Raw genomic sequence first — 11,456 nt, forward strand, 5'->3', positions numbered from 1 at the left:
TGCGGAGGCCCACTGAAGCTAAACGACCACCTTCCTCTGATACCATCTTTCAGAAAATACCCCACGCAACAGATCTCCTATCGCGTTATCAGTTACCTCTCCTCTATACTCAGAGAATCTGCTCATCAAGCATAACTGAAAATCTGTCTGTCTGTCTGTCTCTCTCTGTCTCTGTCTCTCTCTCTCCCCCACACACACACACACACACACTCTCTCTCTCACACACACTCACACACCAAACGTTTCATGACAGTGCCGTATCATTATGATAATTTTTCTTCTTCCCTGCACTCAAAAACCTACTTCATCAACATTCTACTGTGGGTTATTTTTAACCATCCTGCAGCAACACTTCAAGAAATTCCTACTAGGTCAAGGAGAAAACGCATCCATAATTCAAATTTGAATGATATCAATTCAACTTCAGCCGGATCCCTGGCCCATATAAATCCATAAAACATACTATTCTTGAAAATAATGCTAGATGCACTCAAGCCTGAAGATTTAATATTCGTACGCATTCCAGGAGTATCAGTATTACCCTTACAGAACCAAAAAACAAACAAACAAAATTAGCGCCTTCTAAATTCTCGACCGTGTAACGCAAAATCTGTTGGCCTTCATATCTATCAATCAATATGAGGCTTATATCGCGCGTATTCCGTGGGTACAGTTCTAAGCGCAGGGATTTAAAAAAAAAAATTTATGCAATTTATATCGCGCACATATTCAAGGCGCAGGGATTTACTTATGCCGTGTGAGATGGAATTTTTTTTACACAATACATCACGCATTCACATCGGCCAGCAGATCGCAGCCATTTCGGCGCATATCCTACTTTTCACGGCCTATTATTCCAAGTCACACGGGTATTTTGGTGGACATTTTTTATCTATGCCTATACAATTTTGACAGGAAAGACCCTTTTGTCAATCGTGGGATCTTTAACGTGCACACCCCAATGTAGTGTACACGAAGGGACCTCGGTTTTTCGTCTCATCCGAAAGACTAGCACTTGAACCCACCACCTAGGTTAGGAAAGGGGGGAGAAAATTGCTAACGCCCTGACCTTACCCAGGGTCGAATTCGCAACCTCTGGCTTCCGAGCGCAAGTGCGTTACCACTCGGCCACCCAGGAAATCTCATACTGATATCTACGACCCCTCACCACCCCTCATACAGCCCACATCAGAAGTAGACTGCTTCCCAAGAACCCCCCCCCCCCCCCTCCTCATACCCCTCACTCCCTCCCCCAAGATCCAAGAGTGGCTGTGTCTGTGCCTGTGCTGATTACTGGCGTCACAGTGTCACCGTCAGTGGCTTCCGTCAGCAGTGTAACGTTATCGACGTTTTAGCATACCTCGCTTGCCGCTATCTTGTTATGCAATGTTGTATCAGCTTGGCTCTGCTGGTGGTGTCGTCCTACTTATGAATGCTGCCTGCAGGAAACTTTTGTCTGACTTCAAATTTGTGTGATGCGTCCCACTGCATGATGAATTACAGGAATGATGATGATGGCTGTGATACGACGTGCATTAGATGAACACTACATTTTCTGACATTTTATTTTTGGGGTTCGGTTTGGGGATGGGTGTGTGTGTGTGTGGGGGGGGGGGCCAATTTGTTAGTCACATATATATCTGACGTCATTCCTCTTTCGTTTCATGTAGCCCACCTCCATCATACTTTCGAAACATCCACGAGTGAGAGCAGCAGTCGCATTACTTCAGCGCTCCTGATAAATTCAAGTTTATTTTTATTAATGAGAGCTTTTTTCCCACCAGGGTACGCTGAAATACATACATTATCGATCAATTAAGTCGAGACAAGGGGGGGGGGGGGGAGGGGTGTCAAATAAATACACGTAAAATAAAATCATGGCCCCTTGCTGCAGAAGCCGGTAGTGCAAGCAGTTTCCTCTGCACAGCAGCTGTGAAGGAAAAGGATTGAGCTCTAAGTGGAACAGTTTCTCGTATCCTAAAAGAGCCTCAAGGAGCAAGCTTTTTTCTTTCCCTTTTTTATGTTCCTAAAAACAAAAGCGCGCATAAATGGAAGTGAGGAGCAAACCCCAGCGAAAACGCAAAACACAATGGCGTGCCGGCGAGGACGAACCTCTTCAAAACCTCTTCACACAAAAAAAAGGTCAAGCGGTAAGGGAAGAGGGGGTGGAGTGTATCCGTCAGACAAAATGTCGCCCCTTTTCTCCCCCCCTTCCCCCAACGGCTTTTTCTTCCCATCCCTCTTACACCCAATACCACCTCCCCCGTCCCCTACAGTGGGCGGGGGAAGGGGAGTGTAGATCAGAAAGTAAAGACCCGAGTTCGCTTGTCCTACAACTCCCCGGCCTCTTGTTACACTAATTCCTCCAACCTTTGGGGTCACGGACCCAGGTAACGGTAACGCGACCAGACTGCATCGCATTCGTCACAATAGCGGTGGTGAGGTTGAGACACGAGGACAGTTTGCAGAGAACCGCGTGGGGATTCAAAAGAGACAGTGTATTGCACTTGGTAAAAAAAAAAATTTAAAAAAAGAGAGAGAGAGAGAGAGAGAGAGAGAGAGAGAGAGAGAGAGAGAGAGAGAGAGACAGACAGACAGACAGACAGACAGACACATACACACACAGAGAAGTGGACATTTCTGCAATTGAAATTTTTCTTCTGCTACTGTTGCAGGTGTCTGTGTTTTTTTTCTGCGGACCAAGATGTGCAATTAATTATCTGCCTGGAGTAATGTCCAGAATTTAATTCATGCTAAATATTTCTTTGGAGTTTTGCAGAAACACTCCATCTTCTGTTGTAGCTGCTGTATTAAATAAACCGTCTCTTTAATCTTGGAGAGGAGGGGGGGGGGGGGGGAGGGGTTAGACAAAAGGTAGAAGGGAAGTACGAAAGAAAGAAAAAAGGAAAGAGAAACGTAGAGAAAAAGATCATTGTATACATGTCATGTATCTCTCAAACCATCCAAACTATGATCGGACTTTTAGACAAAGCAGACGTTTAACACCACATCATTCATTCAGGAAGTGGCACAACACATCTAGCAGAAGTCAGCTTCATACATTAAAACCTTCGAAAATTCGTGTAGCTGAAAAATAGGACATAACACCTAATATAAAAACACAGAAGCAAAATACGTAAGCGTATCCCTATCGTATCCTCTCAGTCTCACCCTTATAATTAGATCCTGTTTAGTGTTATCCCAAAAAATGCCTTGGTAGACAGCACTTGAACATTTGCCAACTTTTGATCAACATAAAGTAAACAGTAAAAATCAACTTGTGGGCAGAAAATAACGGCTTTTACTTTATAAAATCAAACAAACTAACTAACCTTTGAAGTGCAGCAAAAGTCTAGCTTGTCATCATTAAACAGTGCATTCCGCAGAAACAACTGAAGGGCGATTGAACTAAAATTGTGACATCGCTAGTTGTAGTCGTATACATACATACTAATTGGCAGTGCACCACATACTGACATAGTGCTCGGTACTGAGTCACTCACTCAGTAATTATCTCCTGAAACTGACAAACGATGACATAGCACACGTTGAGGACACCTCGTGTTTTTAACAAGGTCTGCCAAGTACAGAAAACAACACTTTAGTAGACACTACAACCAACTCCAACAACTGTAAGACTGACTGTGAAATACCACCAGCCACAGACAACTATCTTCTTACTCAATTACACAACAAACAGAAAGTGTCATGCATGTCATTGCATGAAGATTGCCACTTTCTTCGCGTGTTGTTGTTGTTCATTGTTGTTGTTGTTGTTTCCGAGTCCTGTTATTTTCACGCATCATGTCTTACATACACACACACACACACACACACACACACAGTGAAGATGGCAGATTGTTCAACCTCAAAACGACTCGTCAGGAGTTGACCGGGAGCTCTATACTGACAGGAAGAAGTAAGGAAACAGAAGGGACACTGCTCGCCCTAGACAAGAGGTCATGCTCTCACAGATATAACGGCAAGACTTTATTGTCAACCCACAACGAATGACAGGTTTTCGGGGACAGCCGGCAATACGACGGGCCTTTGTGCTTCCTAAAAAAAACACAGGCGCCAGACGTGGCCTTGGAATTGGGACAAGTTTTGTAAAGGATACAGAGTCCGAGTTCAAATGTCTACATGTTGTGATCACATGGGTGGGACTGAAAAATGTCATGAATCCTGACGAATTTTAAGGTTTTCTTTCTTTATTTGGTGTTTAACGTTGTTTTCAACCACGAAGGTTATATCGCGACGGGGGCCCCCAGACGCTGAAGGATTTTTATAATTAACAACCAAAAAAACCGTCACCACAGACATTACGAATCCGGATTTACGGCATATACGGGAAGAATCCCACCCAAGGTGACGTAAGCATGCAACTGTGTCTACAACGACTGTAATTACATGGGTGCAACCTGGAAAATCCCAAAAACCGGCAAAAGTTGGGGTCCAGCTTTTTTAGTACCGGTATTTAAAATGCCAAAAAAACCTCTCCTGTAACAAAAACATCGGCAGCCGATGAAACCAAAAACCGGCGTGTAGCCGGCAGAGTTGCACCCATGTAATTAACCAAATGCACGACTTCTAGCATACATCATTGACTCCAATGAACGTTTTTGGTGGGTGTTTTTTATGGGGGTTTTGGTGCGTGCGTAGGTGTGTGTGGGTGTGTGCGTTTGGGTTTGTTTGCTTGTTTGTTTTTGTTTGATCACATTTTTATATTAAAGAAAGCCCCTCCCCTCCCCAAAGACTCACTTATAATCCTGTATCTCCTTACTCTCTCCCTCCCTTCTGCTGTCCCAACCCAGGTAGTCCCTTTAACATCTCAACAGGATAAAGGCGAAGTAATATTTTCTGCTGCCTGTCGTCTGTTTAACTTCGAACATTCTAAATGCACATGCCTGTGGAAACGAAAGCAGAATGTCATGCGCCTGAAACTGAGCCAGGATGTCAACAATTGGTAGTAATTACAACCAACACAGTATTTGTTCAAGATAGAGTTACATGAATGAAAAGCTATTCAGAGTGATTCAATAAGCCAGGCGTGAATACAAACAAAAGCACGGTCACACCCGAGTTCTGATGTGCAGTGCATGATGATAGATCGATCCCCCTCCCCCTCTCTCTCTAACACACATTACCACACCTTAGCACAGACAGACAAGCACACACACACACACACTTTATCCCACCACCACCAACCGAACAAAATATTCACATGCGTGATAATATAGTTTACTCCTGAATACTCATTGTTTAGACTTCATAGTTTACTCCACAATCTTTGTGTACACTACATTGGGGTGTGCACGGTAAAGATCCCACGATTGACAAAAGGGTCTTTCCTGGCAAACTTGTATAGGCATAGATAAAAATGTCCACCAAAATACCTGTGTGACTTGGAATAATAGGCCGTGAAAAGTAGGATATGCGCCGAAATGGCTGCGATCTGCTGGCCAATGTGAATGCGTGATATATTGTGTAAAAAAATTCCATCTCACACGGCATAAATAAATCCCTGCGCCTGGAATATGTGCGCGATATAAATTGCATAAAAAAAATTTAAACAAAATCCCTGCACTTAGAACTGTACCCACGGAATACGCGCGATATAAGCCTCATATTGATTGATTGATTGAATCTGCACGATATCTGGCATCATCAATTCCCACCAAGCCTAGACACACCCCCACCTTGACCAGGTTAGCTATTGCTTGTATGATGAGGGGGGGGGGGGGGGGGCAGGGGCATAGAAAGAGGTGACCAGGCCAGACGCAAGTTTAGATCATTTGATGTACCTTGGTACTTTGATTTTCGTATCTGTTTTCCTACACTTTTGTTCACAGGCTTGTAAATCTTGTATTTTATTATTATGATAAATCGCGTTTTAGTAAGTGGACCATTATCCTTTTTCAACTGAAGTAATTTTACATGAGAGCATATTAATAAGGTCTTCATAAAGACTATTAAATGTCATAGCAAACCCTTCCCTTTATTAGACCACACACACAGGACTGGGTCACCAGGTAACCACATGAAAATTGAAATTCAGCGGACAACCCTCGTTTGCACACTTAAAACATGCGTCCAAAATTAATTTGATGTTGAAAAAAAGTAGCAGTTTTTGCGATCAGTATCAAGCAAACTGCAAAGTACAATGTTCCTACATGTACCCACCTATCAGTTAAAATCAACAACAAACAGCTACCAAGTCTTGTCTGTTTTCCAAATTTCTTCAGTTTTAGTTTTACTAAGCGATCAAACAAATGGTTCAACAATACAAATGTAAACAATGTGTACAAATGTGAATGGGGGTGGGAGGGGGATTGGGAGGGGCCTGCAGAGAGGAAGCGGGGAGGGGAGGGGTGGGGGCCAGTCAAATTGCAGTGACTGAATGTCAACATTGGTAACTTGTTCAATGGAGTCAAGAGGGGTGGGGGGGGGGGGGGTAATGTGGCCTGCCGGGAGACATGTCTGCCCTCAGCAAACCAAACAATAGCACCATGTCATTGTCATACAGACCCACCCACTCCCACTCCACAACACACCAAGGCTGACGTTAAGTTCCACAGTCACACAAACAGGCAGCCACAGTCTCACACAAGTTAAATGTAGTTGGAGCAGTAAAAGCAACATTGGGAGAACAACAGAACTGCAGGTGTACTGTAAGTCATGCATCTAAGAATTAAGATTCCGACATTTTTTTGTACAAGTATTTGTGTACTGTTCAAGACTTCAACTGTGCTAGCAAAATTTCAGCACAAAATGAATAAGGCTGACAGTGATACTTGGTGAAGAAAACTTAGGATTAAATTAATTTCCTCACACACCTGGGCTCCTAAATGCTCTATAGATAATAACACCCTGGTCAATAAAAAAAACTAGGCAGATTTTTCCACAGGTTCTGCTGTTTTTAACACAAACAGCCCTTCTAAAGTTTAAACACAGAGCCTGCACAGCTTCAGTCCCCAAGGGAGATCAGAGTTCTGATGTACTGATAATGTGAATGCTGCCAACCTCAGTACCTGGTGCTATTCTGACAGTGTGAATGTTGCATGGATTGCATCTGTTCCCTGCTGGGCGAGTGCCCTAATCAATACACTGAAGACTACCCACACTGGGCACACAAAGGCTGGGTAGCCTCAGTTTTCAAAACCTATGATGTTATTGTTACAAATCTAACTTCTCCCTTGCAAAGCACCAGGTCTGTCAAAGTGATATTCGTTCCAAACTCATCCTAGAGACCTACTCCTTTCACAGTCTGACAGTCTGAGTCGCATTTAAGGCCATGTCTACTTCAAACTATCTAGACAAAATGGACTGACTTCTACTTTTAGACGTTTCATCCCTGAAAGTCCAACAAATGGTGTACTCGCCTTTGGCTAATGATTCTGAAAATGTACTAACCAGAGAGCAAACTTTACTGGCCAAACCAACAATTTGTTTCAGCAACTTTACTCGCATTTGGCAGTAGAAATATCGCCAGTTACATGTTTCTACTCACCATGGCCGAGTAGAAATATGAACATTTCTACTCGCCAGTTACATGTTTCTACTCACCATGGCCGCCACTTTCAGGCCTGCGTTTCCAAGAAGACTAGGATCAATGATCACTTAACCTTTAACATTCATGTCAGGACCACACCCACTCACTTGATACATTACAGGGGAAATGCCACAGGAACATTTACAATTTTGACTGTAGTGTAAACTGTAATCTACTTAAATTATATAGGCACTGAATAAAATCAATAATATTAATACATAATATCTCAGCACTTCCTGCTTAAGTTCTTTGAACAAGCAAGTCCCTATTGACAACTCCCAGTTCTGTTTAGTAATGTTGGAAGTCGAAGTTGAAACTGAACAGGACTTGGGTTTTTTTTCATGGCAGTTTAATTTTTAAAGAGACCATCAGAAAAAGCGAAATATCATGCACAAAAACATATATATTTTATTTTCATCCAGGATACTTTCTCTAGGTAGCATCATTGGCACTTGTAATAACAATTTTTTTATTAAATATAATGATCTGGCAAAATTTTGTCTTTGAAAAACAAGATCTCAATAATGATCCATGAAGGATCACAAATGTTATGATCTGTGCAGGACCACTATCCATTAACATGAACTGAATTACCTGACTGATCATTTTACATCAGAAGAGTATCAAATGTCATCTTAATTACACATGGTATGTTACAATCACTGTGTCCCCTCTAAATAGGTTTCCTCACACACCTATGTCAGTTTGTCACTGTATACACACATACACCTTTACACGTAATTAAGTCAATGATCCAAGTCACAAGCCCAGAGGTACAGACTGTCAAAACTGATCAGCTAATAATCTATCAGACCTCTACGCCTGTATCCAAACTGTTCAGCTTGCAACACATCATATGAGCCCTGCATCATTATAATCTGATGAGTCCAAAGGAGGGTTGATCTAGGTCATATGATACAACCGCTCTGCTTGTATTTTGATGTTGAAGGGGAATAATAATACAGTGGAGCGTTAGGTCTTAATACTTATACCTATTTTAAAGGCACAGTAAGCCTCCCGTGAACCATCACAGATACTGTCAGGCTTTTACACACAGTACAAACACCATTTCATTTAAACACTCACCGCTTGAGAACATTCTAGGTGCCCTCCGTAAAGAGCGAGCAATTTTCAAAGAATTTATTTTTGCGTGGTTTATCTTACCTCTGAGCCATCGTGAACCCGTGTAATCCAGTTTCCCTTTTTTCACAATTTAGCCGCCAGTTTGTCATTTCAATGCAAATCTCTGTAAGCTTCTGCAATAGCACGTTATTGTGTACCTTTGAATCTGAAATGCAACATTGAAACGGCTGCGAACTAGAGCAGCAGCGGTAAACGGTTCAGAGGAAGTGGCGCCAGGCAGCGTCATCTGCTACGAGAACCACGACCTTGCGTGACCCTGCTTCCGGGCTATCCTTTTTTAAACTTTCAAAACTTCGTATTGTTCTGATCTTGTCTTGATGAAAAAAGATTTCTTTTATGATTTAAGAATGTTTGTGTAACAAGCTGTCAATTTATTATAAGATTTCAAAAGTTAGGTCAGAAGCGCAAAAAAGCACCGTCCGATTGTCTGACAGACAATCCACAAAATTAATTCTTTGAAAATTGCTAGCTCTTTTCGTAGGGCACCTAGGATGTTCCCGTTCGGTGAGCGTTCAAATGGAAGGGTGTTTGTACTGTGTGTAAAAGCCTGACAGTATCTGTGATGGTTTACGGGAGGCTTACTGTGCCTTTAAGGGGTGGGGTGAGGGGTCCATTCCATCTACCAGTATTTATGATGAAAAAGCTGATGTACCTTGCTAGTACTGAGTACTAGCATGTTGACACTGGTTAAGTTAAGGTAGTTTGTCATTAAGTCTCCAACCCCCAGTCCTAGTTCACTGCATTACCAAAACCTTACAAATACAATACAAAACAAGTGGTTTTGGTACAAAGTTTGCCTAAACCGCCTATTTAGTTTGGCATGGAAATGAAAAAAAATATAAGATAACATTTCATACTGGCACAATGACATCACTGACATGACTTTAATATTGAACAGAATCTCAAACAATTTAGTTTTAAGTTTAATTTTCTAAATCAAAATAAACAGATAATATTAATAATAATATGCCTGTACAGCAAGTTAACAACTGTCCATTTTGTTTTCGAATAGTGGATGTCTGCAGAATGGTGGAATAGTGATAAGGTTGTAGCGCAGGAAAGGGGTATAGACCGTATTCTGGAAATATTTTTGAATGGGACTGAAAGGCAGCACTTACAATTCACCTGTAAATCAATTGTTTTTAAACTGACACCTGTAACTTGATCTTATGATTAAATTAACAATTTTGTTAGAACTATGAATATGACTATGAGGGGACAGGAGGTCCTCATGGACAAGATAGGCACAGCCCTTCTTCACTGCACACTGCAAAACAGCCTTTCATGTTTCAAATTCAATTACAATGTTGGCACAGGAAGGCCTGAAAGAACTCTACCAAAATCTTCACAAAGAAACCTCGTCCCAAACACTCTTACATTAGGTGTGCCCAACCAAGCGCAGCAACCATAACATCCTCCTCAAACTTTCATGTCCTACAACTACAAGTACAACTATACATTTTAAGTTCAAACTTAAAGTTAAACTGACAGTACTGACGTTACAATAAAGCTAAGCATAACAAACTCCTACTAGTCCTACTAGCTGCCACTACACTAACCGTGCTTGCGTTACTGCTACATTTGAAACTGATGTCAACGTTACTTGACACACCGATCACGTATGAAGGATGCATGTCCTTACTCAGTTACTGTAAGCTAGAAATAGGATGCTGCTCCTTTTCCAGCAGCCCTCTCTTGACAGTGACAGCGGAAAGAAGGCAAGACCCACACGGAAGTGGATGAGTACACATACTCATACTGAAGACGCGGACTAAAGAAGTTACACACAGACTGGTATTACTTATTAGTTCAGCCCTTTGAAGTTGGTGAAGCGACCACACACTGACCACCATACAGTACACACGCAATCCCGAACACACCCTTCGGCTCGATCAAAGAGCGACGAAACAAACACTGCAGACGGCGACCCTGTGGTAAACACATCGCGATTCTTGCCCTGTTTGTGTACGATCGCTTGCATAGTGTGAATGTGTTTGGCGGTGCATGTGTAAATGATCTACTGGTATATGATTCTATGAAGCACGCTAAATCGCACTCTAGCTTCTCCTCATTTCTCTCACTAGCTGCTGCTTGTCCGAGTTGATTTTTGAAGCAAGCCAAGTGGTTGGACAACAGACTTGCAACTTCTTCACTTACCTTTTTAGCCGACTTCCCTTCACTCCAAGAAAATGCCATGATTACTTTAGATCACATAATAACGTTCCTGATAGAAACTGTTACATCCTCTTTGCTTGATTTCTTTGACACGGTTCACGATGTCTCTGTTAGGAAGGAAGTTTTCTCACTCGCTGTGCACGATCCGGATTAGTCACACACTGATTATAATGCTGCACTGAAGAAGGTACTGCTGTTTGATTGGTCGAAACTGCCAAGCGCGCAGCCTTTGGTGCTACCAGCACCAGTATTTTCACTGTTTTATTAATGAAAGACCTGTGCTTCACACAAACTTACAGAAAGCAAAGACGTGGAAGATTTTAATGTCATTAGTCTGTTCTGAATATAATTCTATACATTTCATGATTATGATTTTCATCAAAATGTATTCTTATATGTACCGGTGCGCCGGCAAAAACTAGCACACTGATCCTCTGAAACTTCAAAGAAAAGAGGCCTTGGTTTCCTAGGCAACAATATCATGGTATGTTCAAGACAAATTAAGAAAGCTCTATCTTATTCAATAAAATGTAAGCTTTAAATGATCAGCCACTGCAACAAGTGTTTCCCAAGATTTCTATAGGAT

At 42.0% G+C, this 11,456-nt stretch overlaps 1 protein-coding gene across 1 annotated transcript in view; it reads right to left on the reverse strand.

Moving 5' to 3' along the window:
- LOC138983568 (unconventional myosin-IXb-like) overlaps positions 1–11,035 on the reverse strand; it is a gene marked incomplete in the record, with an annotated part of 128,741 nt that extends 117,706 nt beyond the window's left edge. The window contains 1 exon segment of the mRNA XM_070356848.1: positions 10,853–11,035.
- Between the last annotated feature and the right edge of the window lie 421 nt (positions 11,036–11,456).

This window comes from Littorina saxatilis, linkage group LG1 (genome assembly GCF_037325665.1).
Source record: "Littorina saxatilis isolate snail1 linkage group LG1, US_GU_Lsax_2.0, whole genome shotgun sequence".
Classification (NCBI taxonomy): Eukaryota; Metazoa; Mollusca; class Gastropoda; order Littorinimorpha; family Littorinidae; genus Littorina; species Littorina saxatilis.